The 13243-nt window shown below is 43.8% G+C and overlaps 1 protein-coding gene and 1 pseudogene across 3 annotated transcripts in view; one reads left to right on the forward strand and one right to left on the reverse strand.

Moving 5' to 3' along the window:
• The window catches only part of CNIH3 (cornichon family AMPA receptor auxiliary protein 3), a 278751-nt gene that overhangs the window by 192627 nt on the left and 72881 nt on the right, over positions 1 to 13243 (reverse strand). The gene's annotated exons all lie outside the window — the stretch shown is intronic.
• Positions 6899 to 7997, forward strand: LOC129551645 (palmitoyltransferase ZDHHC4 pseudogene; annotated as a pseudogene).

Here is a 13243-nt window from a genome sequence, read left to right on the forward strand (position 1 = left end):
TTATAAACAACTGATAGATGAATGTCCCATAAAAAAGAACAGCCAGTTCTTTCTGGCACAGTGTGTCCTTTCTGTGCTTGTTCCTGTGATGGTCCCTGCCTCTCAGGAGGTAATAGCATGACAGAGAACCATCAAATCTAATGAACAGCTCTTTTCTAGCGGGGGCGGGGTGGGGGGAAATCTTGCATTTTTGCTGACTCAGCTCCATTCACCACTATGGGAAATTTATTTTTCATATGCACACAGAGCCTTTTTAAGAGCCTCTTCTCCCTCTTTCCTCTCATGTAATTTTTGTTCAGTTACCTCAGGAAAATGTCTCTTGTGCCCCCTTTTTTTCCATTTGTGAGTCAAAGAAAAATGACCCTAATCATGAATGATAAGTTTAAAGTAGCACTAGAGATATATCCATGTGAGGAAAAAGGAAGGCCCTACATTTGGGAGTGAAATGTAATGTCATCAAGAACCAATAGTAGCAAATTAGAAGGCCTGGGAAAGAGCCCAAATTTCCCTTCAGACTCTCCACTATAGTACCAATCTATATTTTCATTCTCCTTTAATGAAATCTATTTTTCCACAGGCATTATCATTTAGTAAGAATGAAAGCCTTTCTTCATCAATTTTAAGGATGAGAGATTAAATTACTTACATAAATGCTAATATTGCAGGGCACACATTTTTTTAAACTAATTTTCCTTGCAAATATACGGTATGGCATCAATGTTTTAAGTTTAAATGGCTTTACTGGGCCAGCCCGAGTACCTAGTTGCATTTATAATGACATTTTAGGAGAAAAATACATTATATCTTAAAACAAACAGACTCTCTTTGATTTCTGGAAATCTAGATTTTGAAAGCTGAACACTGCTTAACTCAACAAAAGATTCTAACGGGAAATACAAAGTTATATAATTATTTTATGTAGAGTAATGGAGAATTCCAACATGCATGTTTGATGCCCGTGACTTTCCTTTCTCACCACTTGATGTTTTGGTAGGCAGCCAGTTCTTTATTTGTTGTTCTGAAGTTGTCATGATGGGTTCAGCTAGCTCACAGAGTGGAAAAAAAAAATGAGCTGGAGGTATGAGTTTTGTTGCATGAGTTTTCTAAATATATTTATTGGTACTCCTTAAATTAGGCTCGAAGCTGGTTGTCTCTCTCAATTTAGAGCATCTTCCCACTTGCTTTAGCACCATCAGGATCTCACTTTTATTGTCTGTATAACCAGATGCAGCTGCATTTATTTACATTTTTTAAATGAATGAAACTCTTAACTTGTTGACATATTGGAGAGTCTAAAAATGTCCCATTTAAAGTCATCCTCACAACTACATCCGCATGGATGGCAGTTGAATTAGCCCCATTTTGTAGCAGAGTTGATTTTCAAGAGCAATGTTTACGTGGAAATGAAGGATTTCGAAAGCCTTATTATTGGGTGACACAGAAGAAACTATTTTTGTTGCATTTCAAGTTTCCAACTGAAATTTCAAGTCAAGGCCATGAGACAAAATCTACGGGAACAAAATGAAATGGGACTAAAGCTGTGCTTCCGTTTCAGACTTCCCATAGACTACTTCACCAACTAAATCACCTCCTTTTGAACTTCTGGCTCTGGTGAAAAAAGATCAGGAATTCTTTTTTTTTTTTTTCTTTCTTTCTAGCTGCGCTGGGTCTTAGTTGCAGCATGTAGAATCTAGTTCCCTGACCAGGAATCAAACCTGGACCCCCTGCATTGGGGGTGCAGAGTCTTAGCTGCTGGACCACCAGGAAAGTTCTAGATCAGGAATTCTGAAGCTATAACATACACTTCAACACCAGTCTCTCAGTGATCCACACTGTAGGATTTGCTTAGTATGCATTCATTTCTTAATATTTGCAGAGAACCCACGATGTATAGTCAAAGCTATGGTTTTTCCAGTAGTCAGGTATGGATGTGAGAGTTGGACCACAAAGAGAGCTGAGTACCAAAGAATTGATACGTTTGAAGTGTGGTGTTGGAGAAGACTCTTGAGAGTCCTTGGACTGTAAGGAGATCAAACCAGTCAATCCTAAAGGAAATCGATCCTGAATGTTCTTTGGAAGGACTGATGCTGAAGCTGAAGCTCCAATACTTTGGCCACCTGATGTGAAGAGCTGACTCATTGGAAAAGACTCTGATGCTGGGAAAGATTGAAGGCAGGAGGAGAAGGGGATGACATAGGATGAGATGGTTGGATGGCATCACCGACTCAATGGACATGAGTTTGACCAAGCTCCGGGAGATAGTGAAGGACAGGGAAGCCTGGCATACTGTAGTCCATAGGGTCACAAAGAGTCAGACACAACTGAGCAACTGAACCAGGTACCAATATGAGCGTTGGACCACAAAGAAGGCTGACCGCCAAAGAACTGATGCTTTCAAATTTTGGTGCTGGAGAAGACTCTTGAGAGTCCCTTGGACTGCAAGGAGATCATACCAGTCAATCCTAAAGGAAATCAACCCAAATATTCATTGGAAGGACTGATGCTGAAACTGAAACTCCAATACTTTGGCCATCTGATGTGAAGAGCTGACTCATTGGATAGGACCCTGATGCTGGGAAAGACTGAAGGCAGGAGAGGAAGGGGACGACAGAGGATGAGATGGCTGGATGGCATCACTGACTCAATGGACATGAGTTTGAGCAAATGGATAGGACCCCGATGCTGGGAAAGACTGAAGGCAGGAGGGGAAGGGGACGACAGAGGATGAGATGGCTGGATGGCATCACTGACTCAATGGACATGAGTTTGAGCAAATTCCGGGAGATGGTGAGGAACACAGAGGCCTCGCATGCTACAGTCCATGGGGTTACAAAGTGTTGGACATGACTGAGTGGTTGAACAACAACAGCAATTGAAAGTTCTTAGAGATTCCTACTTACTGTTACTATGACCACACCAAAAAAACTGAACATCATCTCCCCTTAGTAATGGAAGTATGGTCCTAGCTTTCCTCCATATACTTGCTCATAAGAAATTCAGAAACATCTTCTATTGGCCAGTCGGTTAGGTACTGAAACCTAACCAAGTCCTTGAGACTCTCATAGGGTGAATTAAGAAGGGAACAAATGCAGGAGTTTGGCAAAGCCGAAGTTGCAGACGTTTACCTTTCAATTATCTGATTTCTGTTCTTAGATCTACCCTACTTTAGTTGATGAAATGACATCCCTATTGCTTATTGTGGGTGAAAATGATAATGACTAGCCATACACAATCCATCAGGGTAGCTGAAATTGTTCAGGCATCTCCTTGTACCCTCAACTAGATGGCTGTTATAGTGACTGTTGTTAAACACTTTTAACATATACAGAGCTTCACAGCTGAAGAGCACTCGTCCTTACACTGACTCATCTTCTTCTCACCACATCCTGGTAAGAAAGATACAATTTCATTCTCCCTGATTCTCACAGACAGAAATCTCTTGGAGATTTCTCTCAGGCTTGCATCCGGGTCATCTTTTTTATGTCCTTCTCTAGCTCATTTTCTCTATTAACTGAAATCCAGCTCACCTTCTTCCCCTTAGCACATGATTTTTTTTTTTTCCTTCTAGTCTCTTCCCTAGTCAGTATTTTCCTCCTGGCAATCCTTTCCTCCGAGCTAACAATCCACCATTATCTGTCCCATTTTTGGTTAGGTTTCTCTCCCTCCGCCTCTGCCCCCATCGCCCTTGAGCTTTAAAAGAAACTGCATTAGAACTTCGCATTCAGAGACAGCTATTTCTCACATAAAAATAGGTGCCACCAAAAAATGCAAATAGGATCAAAATGGGGACTTTTATACCAGGCATATCCTTGGACGAGCAAATCGAAGCTGGGGGAAGGGTAGGCTGCTGAGAACTGGCTCCCTGCCCCCACCTGGTATGATCTCTGCACAGTCTCAGCCCCCACCCTTTCTTGAGAAACCACTCCCTAAACTGCTTCACCCTTCTTTGTAACCCAGGAAAGCTGACCTTTATAGGCTCTCCTTGCCAGTTGCCCTCCACCTTCTGGTTGGGTGAAGCAAACAGGTATCAGAGGATGGAAGAAGAGAATGGACAGATGTGTATCCCCCTGGTTCCCTCCCTGCCACGCAGATCCTGTTAGACAGCCACCTCCTATAGCCACAGCTACTGCCGTCCCTGGCTCTGGGGACCGTCCCTCCCTGACTCCTTTAGGTTAAGGTGTGGTAATGGCACCTTCCATTACGAACTGCACTGAGTAGGAGTCATCATTCATCATCCTTGTTAGTTTCCTTGCTCCTGTCCACCTTCGTTTCCCTTCATTAAACTCTCCCCAGTTAGCAATCTGAGGGTGACCTGCCAGATAGGGTCGCTCCACAGAGCACGTGGTGCTCAGCAACTCCCCACGCACTCCCCACAATGCTAGCAACAGCTGCAAATACCTTAGCAATAAAGAATTAGTTAAGTTAACCCAACAGGGTATAATGACCTAGAGAAATTAATCTTAAGGCAGATAAACACTGGGGAAAGGAAAAATGTTTTCATTTCCTAGGGCTGCCATGACAAAGGGCTACAAACTAGGTGGTTTAAACCAATAGCAATTCATTCTCTCACAGTTCTGGAAGATAGAAGTCCGAAATCAAGGTGTCAGCAGGGCCATGCTTCCTCAAAAGGAAGGGGAGAACCCTTCCTTGCCTCTTCCAGGTTCGGGAATTGTTGAGGATCCTTGATTTTCCTTGGCTTGAGCTGGAGCCCTTCAATCTCTGCATCTGTCATCACATGGCCTGCTCCCTGTATGTCTCCACCTTCACGTGGCCTTTTCCTGATTTAGTCCCGGTCCAAATTCCCCTCTTCCATAAGGACATCAGTCATGTTGAATTACAGCCCACCATAATGGCTTCATTTTAACTTGATTACATCTACAAAGATCTGATACCCAAATAAGGTCCCATTCTGAGGTCCTAGGGGTTAAGATTTCAACATGTCTTTTTAGGGGACACAATTCAACCCATAGCAGATGGGTTCAGAAGTATAGGCCACTAGATGTCTATGACTGCTTCACGTTTCTAAAGAGACCAAAGCTGCAAGGCATGCTGTCTACAGCTGATTAGGACCTGCCAACACAGCACCTGTGCCTGCCTACCGGGCTCAGCATGGGGGATTTAAGAAGACACCAGCTGCCTGGACTTGTTTGCGGCAAATTCAGTCCAACTTGTGAGCCAAAATATCAGCCCCTCTAATGAAGTTGTGAAAAGGTGAGAAATGTAATAGGTCATGTTTGTGAAAGACTTGAGGAAGCTTGGGGGGGGGATACGCTGTCTATGGTGATGATCTATAACCATAGGGGCTATATTTAGACTCGTCCATTATAGAAAATGATACCACGTTTGTGCTGGTCTTAACACCAGCACATGTTATTTTCTTTAACATGTTTTTTGAGTCCATTACTGCTTCTTTCAAAGACACTAACTCGAGAAAATGAATCTCTGTTCTGAGACCACAGACTTGCTACTTGGGTGTTCCAAGCTGGTAAGTGGTATTTTTAACAGGATTTTTTTTTAATAGAATCAAGGGACAAAAGTCTGGTGACATCTTTAGATAGACTGAAAATCTAGAATTCTGAAATCTCAAGCTATAAGCTACAATTCTCCCTATAAAATCAGCTCAGTGTTTCTCAACAAGCTTTACCACCCTAGAGCATTGTCCAAACTCCTCTACCCAGCATTTCAGATCCACAGTAGTCTCAAAAAACCACGTGCACATCTTATATCCAATCATGTCATTCACTTTATTTATTTCTTCAGCAAATAATTTAGTCACATACTATTTGCTTAGGCATTGAAAACAGCAGGTTCAACTGTGTCTCCCAAAAAGATACGCTGAAGTTCCAACTGCACCAGGACCTGTAAGGAAACCATGCTGTTTAGTCACTCAGTCGTGTCTGACTCTTTTAGGGACCCCATGGACTGGAGCCCTCCAGGCTCCTTTGTCCATGGGATTTCCCAGGCAAGAATACTAGAGCAGGGGGCCATTTCTTTCTCCAGGGGATCTTTCTGACCCAAGGATTAAACGCAGATCTACTGCATTGGCAGACAGATTCTTTACCACTGAGCCACCTGAGAAGCCCAAAGGGAACTGTACCTAGTACCTGAAAATGTGATCTTATTAGGAAACAGGACCTTTGCAGGTAAAATAGAGCTAAGATGAGGTCATACTCTCACATACATCAAAAATAAACATATGGTTACCAAAGGGGAAGGTGGGAGGAGGGATAAATTAGAAATTTGGAATTAACAGATACACACTGCTATATATAAAATAAGCAACAAGGACCTACTCTACAGCACAGGGAACTATATTCAATATCTTGTAATAACCTATAATGTAAAAGAATCTGAAAAAGAACACGTGATTCCCTTTGCTATATACCTCAAACGTTGTAAATCAACTTTGTTCAGTTGCTCAGTCGTGTCTGACTCTTTGCAACCCCATGGACTGTAGCCTATGTCCATGGAACTTTCCAGGCAAGAGTACCGGAATGGGTTGCCATTTCCTTCTCCAGGGATCTTTCTGACCCAGGGGTTGAACCCAGATCTCCCACATTACAGGCAGACGCTTTACCATCTGAACCACCAGAGAAGCCCGGTTATATATGAGGGAGGGAGTAAATGAGTGAAAGTCACTCAGTCGTGTCCGATTCTTTGTGATCCCATGCACTGTAGCCCACCAGTCTCCTCTACCCATAGAATTCTCCAGCTAAGAATACTGGAGTGGGTCTGGGGACGCGCCCTGGAGGTGCCGGCCCGAGGCAGCTGGTTGTTGACATTCCTGCGCCAGATCCAGCCCCCTAGGGGAACCATATCTCCTGTAGCTTTGGGTGCTACCTATTGTGCCAGGCACACGGCGCTGCGCAAGAGAAGACGCCATTTGAGTTCTCTGTGAATGTTTGGAGGAGGAATGCCAGAGCTTCTGGCTGAAAGCTATCCAGACAAAAGAAATATCCCCAGGATGGACCCTCTGGTTCTCTTCTTGCTCTACCTGGCTTTGGTGCTGGTTGGTTTTGTGATGATATGCATCAACTCAAAAACCCATTACTTGCCTAATTAGCAGAGGAGCAAAGATATTTTCATATATAATTCCAGAATGTCTTCAGAAAGCCATGCTAAGAGTGCTTCATTACCTCTGCCATACAAGCAACTACACCTTCGTCATCCTGCATCTCATCTTGCAAGGGATGGTTTATACGAAATATACCTGGGAAATATTTGGCCTCTGTCAAGAGCTGGAGTTCTCTTTGCATTACGTTTTTCTGCCTTATCTACTGCTGATTGTAAACCTGTGTTTTGTTTCTGTTTTTTTGCCCTTAGTTGTGTAACTAACCCTGGCACCGTAACAAAAGCAAACACATTACTGTTCCTTTAAGCTTATGCATTCGGTGAAGTGATGTTTCCAAAGACCAGGAGGTGCCCTACTTGTGATTTAAGGAAACCAGTGTGGTTCGAGCACCGGGCATGTAACCGGTGTGTGCACCAGTTTGACCATCCCTATGTGTGAGTGAAAAACGGCATCGGGGCCTGGAACACTGGGTATTTCCTCTCCTGCCTCTTGACGCTGACAGTCTCAGCCACCACCATGGCCGTGGTGAGCAGCGAGTTCCGGGCCCAGCTGGTGGCGATGTCAGACTTGTACCTGGAGACTCACATCGGTGATCTCAGACACTTGAGGTTGTTGACCCTGGCTTCCTTATTCAGTACCTCTTCCTGACCTTCCCAAGGACCCTCTACTTAGTGGGCTTTGTCGTGGTGCTGAGCTTCCTCCTGGGGGGCTACCTGTGCTCCTGTCTGTACCTGGCCGCCACCAACCAGACCACCAACAAGCAGGGTACGAAGGCGACTGAGCCTGGTGCCAGCACTGCCACCATGTGGCCAGGCCCCCATCAGCAGAGCCCTGGGCCTCCCAGAGCATCCACTCCCACGGGTATTGGAGCAACCTTCGAGAGATCTTTCCTGCTACTGCATATCATGAGAGAAAGAAGAAATAGGGATGGGAAGGGTGCTGCTGCCTTTGAAATATCGTATACATTTATTTATACATATGGATACTTTCTAAAAAAAAAAAAAGGATACTGGAGTGGGTAGCCATTTCCTTCTCCAGGGGATCTCTTTACTGTCTGAGCCACCATATATAAATATATATATATACATTCTTTTTCATATTCTTTTTCCTTACAGGTCATTACAAAACATGGAGTATAGTTCTCTGTGCTAAACACTAGGACCTTGTTGGATCTATTTTATATGTGTGTGTGTATGTGTATTTTAATTCATCCTAATTTATTCCTCCCCTGCTTTCCCCTTCTGTAACCATAAGTTTGTTTTCTATGTCTGTGGGTCTATTCCTATTTCGTAAATAAGCTTATTTGAAGATGCAAGATTCTTTTTTTTTTTTAATTTAAACCTTTCAATTTGTATCAGGGTATAGCCTGAAGAAACAAAATTCTTAATAGAAAATGCAGGAGAGGTACCTGTCAAATGAATCTGCTGTGCCTCCCCTCTGACCTCTGACAGTAAGTAGCCTTGAGCAACACGAACGCCGTCCCCTAGGACACGGCCAGCCTGCCCAGTGTCTCCTTGGAGAAGCCCTGCCTCCTGTCTTCTCAGTCTTGCTGGTTCCTGACTCTTGTTCTCTGCTTCCTGGCTCCTAATTCTGATACCTCTTCTATTTGGCCTTTGGCACCTTCCACCCACTGCCCTGGGAGCCCTCACTCCTTAGTCTCACTGTTTACCCCCTGAGCATTAGCCCACAGATCCCTAACCTTGAGCACCACTAGTCTTGCCATATCTCATGTCATCCTAGGTTTCATGGTCATGGCTGGCAAACCTACAGCCCTCCACCCCCCCAACATGTGTGGAACATGCTGCTGTCACACCTGCGTGTGTGGGGCAGAACATGTCACCATCATTGTCACACACATGCCCCGATGGACTGTCTCAGCTGAAGTTCAGGATGGGGACCTGGACTGGGGGGGGGCCAGATATCATTCACCTGGGAGGAGGGGAGAAGGGAGGTCCATAGTACCAAGCAGTATGCCAGTGACACACTGAAGCAAAAGTCCTCTCAGGCCTTGGATGCCAAACCAAAGAAACAGAGGAACATATTCAACTAAGTCTTCCCTTTACTGCATTAATTCCCAAAAGATAGCTGTTTCAGTAAAAGTCTCTCTCCTCCCTTTCAGTTAACAAAGGCTGCAGAGCACCAAACAAACCCAAAGCATATGGAGGTGTGGATGCATTTCCCATAGTTGATCATGACTACAGGATTTTCAGTTGCAAGTTTCAGAAACTGAATCACACGGTCGTCGCAGGCAAAGTATCTCATATCTGTGGCTCATACAGTGAAAAGGTACAGGAGAGTAATTATCAGAGCTTGACTGAGGACTTCAAACTTGGCCTGTCTCCATCTCCTGCCCTGGTTCATCTCTACTGGCTGCATTTAGGCAGACACTTCTCATGCAGTGCAGGACAGCCCTCCAATGGCTCCAAGCTCACATCCTATCCCTGTAACACCACCAGTGCAAAGGCAGTGTCTCTCTCCCAGGAGATTCTCAAAAGTTCAAAAATTGAATCCCATGGCTGGGCCCCTGACCTCAGTTACGGGGATATCTCTGAATCAACCACTGTGGCCAAGAGAAAAGGATAAATAAACCACATAGTCTGAGAATTGAGAAGAGGGCAATTCTTCAAAAGAAAATCAGCATGCTATTACCTAGGAAGAGGAAATTGATACCTGCTGCTGCTGCTGCTGCTAAGTCACTTCAGTCGTATCCGACTCTGTGCGACCCCATAGATGGCAGCCCACCAGGCTCCCCCGTCCCTGGGATTCTCCAGGCAAGAACACTGGAGTGGGTTGCCATTTCCTTCTCCAATGCAGGAAAGTAAAAAGTGAAAGTGAAGTCGCTCAGTCGTGTCCAACTCTTAGCGACCCCATGGACTACAGCCTACCAGGCTCCTCTGTCCATGGGATTTTCCAGGCAACAGTACTGAAGTGGGTTGCCAAATTGATACCTAGGAAGGCAAAAATAACAAATGTATTCTACAATCCATCCCTACCCTCTTATTATTCCTATACAAACTTCTTTCCATTTGTACAATTTCTATAATCTATTTTCTATATAATATAATCTATATACCTAACATAATGTAACCAAACCACATGCATCTAAAAATTAAATCATACCCTCTCCAGTCATAAACAATCCAAATTATGCCATTTTTATACCCAGGTCCAAGACCAGGATCTCAAGTCATGTGGGTTCCTCTCAATGAGGTCTGGATATAGCACCTAGAGTTTGACATCCTTCAGACTAAATGACAGACATAAACACTCCCAACATATAGAGCAGTGTTCTTGTAAACAACAGTGAAAAGAAAGTAGGATTATACAATAAATGGAAATGAGAAGGCGAAACAGGCCATAATGAGCAGCCCTCTGCCTTTACTGTGTTCTGCTGGATAAAAACAGTAAGGACGTGTGGGCCAGCAGTGAGTGGGGTCCTTGCCAGCCCATCTGACAACCCTGGTTCTGCTCTGAGAGAATCTCCTGTGCCCGTTGTCCCCCATTCCCATCTGAGGAGAGACACTGGGGCGGACTCACTTCCAGATGGTGCAGGTTGCAGAATTTGGGCTCACCTCAGGCCTGAGCAATCACAAGCCCCCTTGGCCATGCTGAGATTTCTCCAGCAAAATAAATCCCTCAGAAGCTCACTACTTACTACTCTTTCAATTTGCATTTGGTCATTTCATGGAATATTAACCAAAGCAAGAGATAGTGTCCTTAATCTAAACTCTGGCCTGGGAGTTTGGTTTCTTAGCAGCAGCTTGAGGGCTCTTCCCTCCTTCTCAGCTTAATGGCCTCCGCTTTCTCCTCTGCACCAGTGAAATTCCAAACCGGAGCCTGGAATGGGAAGGTTCAGCGAAGCTGCCTCTCAACCGGCAGCCAGGGAGTAATTATTATTTTAATGAATCATTGATTTGCACTCTCACAACCATCTCTCTTCTCCCATAGCCTATGATTAGATTTTTTTTAATGTTATTGACAGAGAAATGCTGAAATCACACATGAATGATCACAAAGTGAGCACACCAGTGTGACCAATGCCAGGTCAAGAAATAGGACATCAGGGTTCTCGGAAGCTTCTTGTGTGCCATCCCAGCCAGACCTCCTCCCATTTTCCCAGGGTCTCCATTCACCTCATTTCTAATGCCATAGGTTGTTTTTGCTTATTTCAAAGCTTACATAAATGGAACCCTACAGGATGTGTTATGTCAAGCTTCTTCACTCAAAATTATATCTACCAGATTTAGTCCTCCTGGTGACGCTGGCAATAGTGTGATCATGTTCATTGGACTATAGAGTTCACTGCAATTATTTACCCATTCGCTGTTGATAGGCGTTGAAAGTTTTCCAATTTGGGACTCTGTTACAAACAATGCTGCTAAGAATATTGCTGCACATTTTGGTATATACGCAGTCATATATCTAGGAGTCAAGTGTTTGGTAATAGGATACGCACACATTCAATTACATTCCTACCAGAAGTGTCTGTGGGCTCCAACAGTTCTTCAACAACATGGGTATGATCTGTCTTCTTTATTTTAGCTGTTCCAGCAGATCTTATAGTGGGATCTCCTATTTGTTTTCATTGCATTTCTCTTATGACAGATGAGGTTGAGCATTTTCTCATATTTATTTGGATAATCCCTTTTGTGAAGGCCTGTTGATCAATCCTGCCCACTTTTCTATTGGTTTGTCTCTTATTTGCTTATAGGAGTTCCAGATATGAACTCTTTGTCAGTTATATGTGCTGTAATATCTTCTCCCGTCCTGTGGCTTATGTTTTCACTCCATCATGATGTCTTTTGATGACCATAAGGATGAGCAGCAGTCAAGCTCAGCCTCCTTTCTGGTTTGTTCTGTTTCTAGTCTTTCTGCTTTTGCTGGGACAAACTTCATCATAAGGCAGAGAACTCACTTCTTCCACTCTTACAAGGTATAACTTCACTTGGCTCTCAGTTATGAAAGGCAGAAAAGACCTTTTTAACTGACATATTTTTTCTCTTTTTCTACTTCTAGATGGACCAACTTTGAAAGAAGCTTGTCTCTTTCTCATAAAAACTCACTGAGTACTTTAAGAAGCAGCCAATACATTCCACAGCCTAAAACATTCTACAAGGACTTTAATGATTCCAGTCTCAAATGGCACATGCTCTGAGTTCCAAGAAAGAATGGGGAACAATTTAACTAGATGCCTTGTTAGAGCATAACAAAGACAGCTAACTTCTCAGCCAGGGGTAGTCAGATCCCGCTGGATTCTCCATTCTACCTTAGATGGTACATTTTAAAGTCTATCACTTGGGCACTTCCCTGGCAGTCCAGTGGTTAAGACTTAGCTTTCCAAAGTAAGCGGTACAGGTTCAATCCCTGGTGAGAGAACTAAGATTCCACATGCCTGACAGCTAAAAACTCAAAACATAAAAACAAATAAATAATAAACTCTATCACTTGTAACACCTCAGGGCTAGATAATGACACCTAGCAGAAATCTTTCACAATTCAAATTAGCTTCTGTGAAAAAATGACCAGGGAAGTCAGGGGAGGGGGGTGGGGGGTCGCGACAGATTTATTAGGTCATGTAACTGAATAGTCTCAGTATAAATCAGTCATAACTGCATACAAGGGCTCAATCCCATTTGGACCAAGCTTCTCATTATCTTTCCACTTTTCTTTCCTCTGTGTTAGCACTGTGTATCATTCATGGGAATCTTCTGGCAGTCCAATAGTTAGGACTCTATGTTTTCACTGCCAAAGGCGCGGGTCCAACCCCTGGTCAGAGAACTAAGATCCCACAAGTCATGCAGTGCAGTCAAAAAAAAAAGTAGTCATGTGTCATTCATTGTGTTAACATGTGTATCATTCGTGCATTCAGGCAGGCAGGCAAAATCACCACCAACAGTTTTAACTGGCATGCTATCTTCTCAGACTCCAGGGTAAGTAGAACATGTCTTTTCCTAGCAGTTCAAACAGAAGTCCTGAAATTGATCCTTAGATCATGTTTCCACCTGTTTTGGGAAAGGGTCCCTTCCCCCTCCCTCCACAGCCGGAGGAAGACCAGTGAGTACCACTGAAGGAGGCCCAGTGGATGTCCGGCAGGTGAAAACAAAAGATGTTCTCAACAGTCGTTTACCAACGGAAAGCATCTTAATAACTTGGAGGAAACAGTATGACTGA

This window comes from Moschus berezovskii, chromosome 17 (genome assembly GCF_049115385.1).
Source record: "Moschus berezovskii isolate FMDL1 chromosome 17, NW_MosBer_1.0, whole genome shotgun sequence".
Lineage (NCBI taxonomy): Eukaryota > Metazoa > Chordata > Mammalia > Artiodactyla > Moschidae > Moschus > Moschus berezovskii.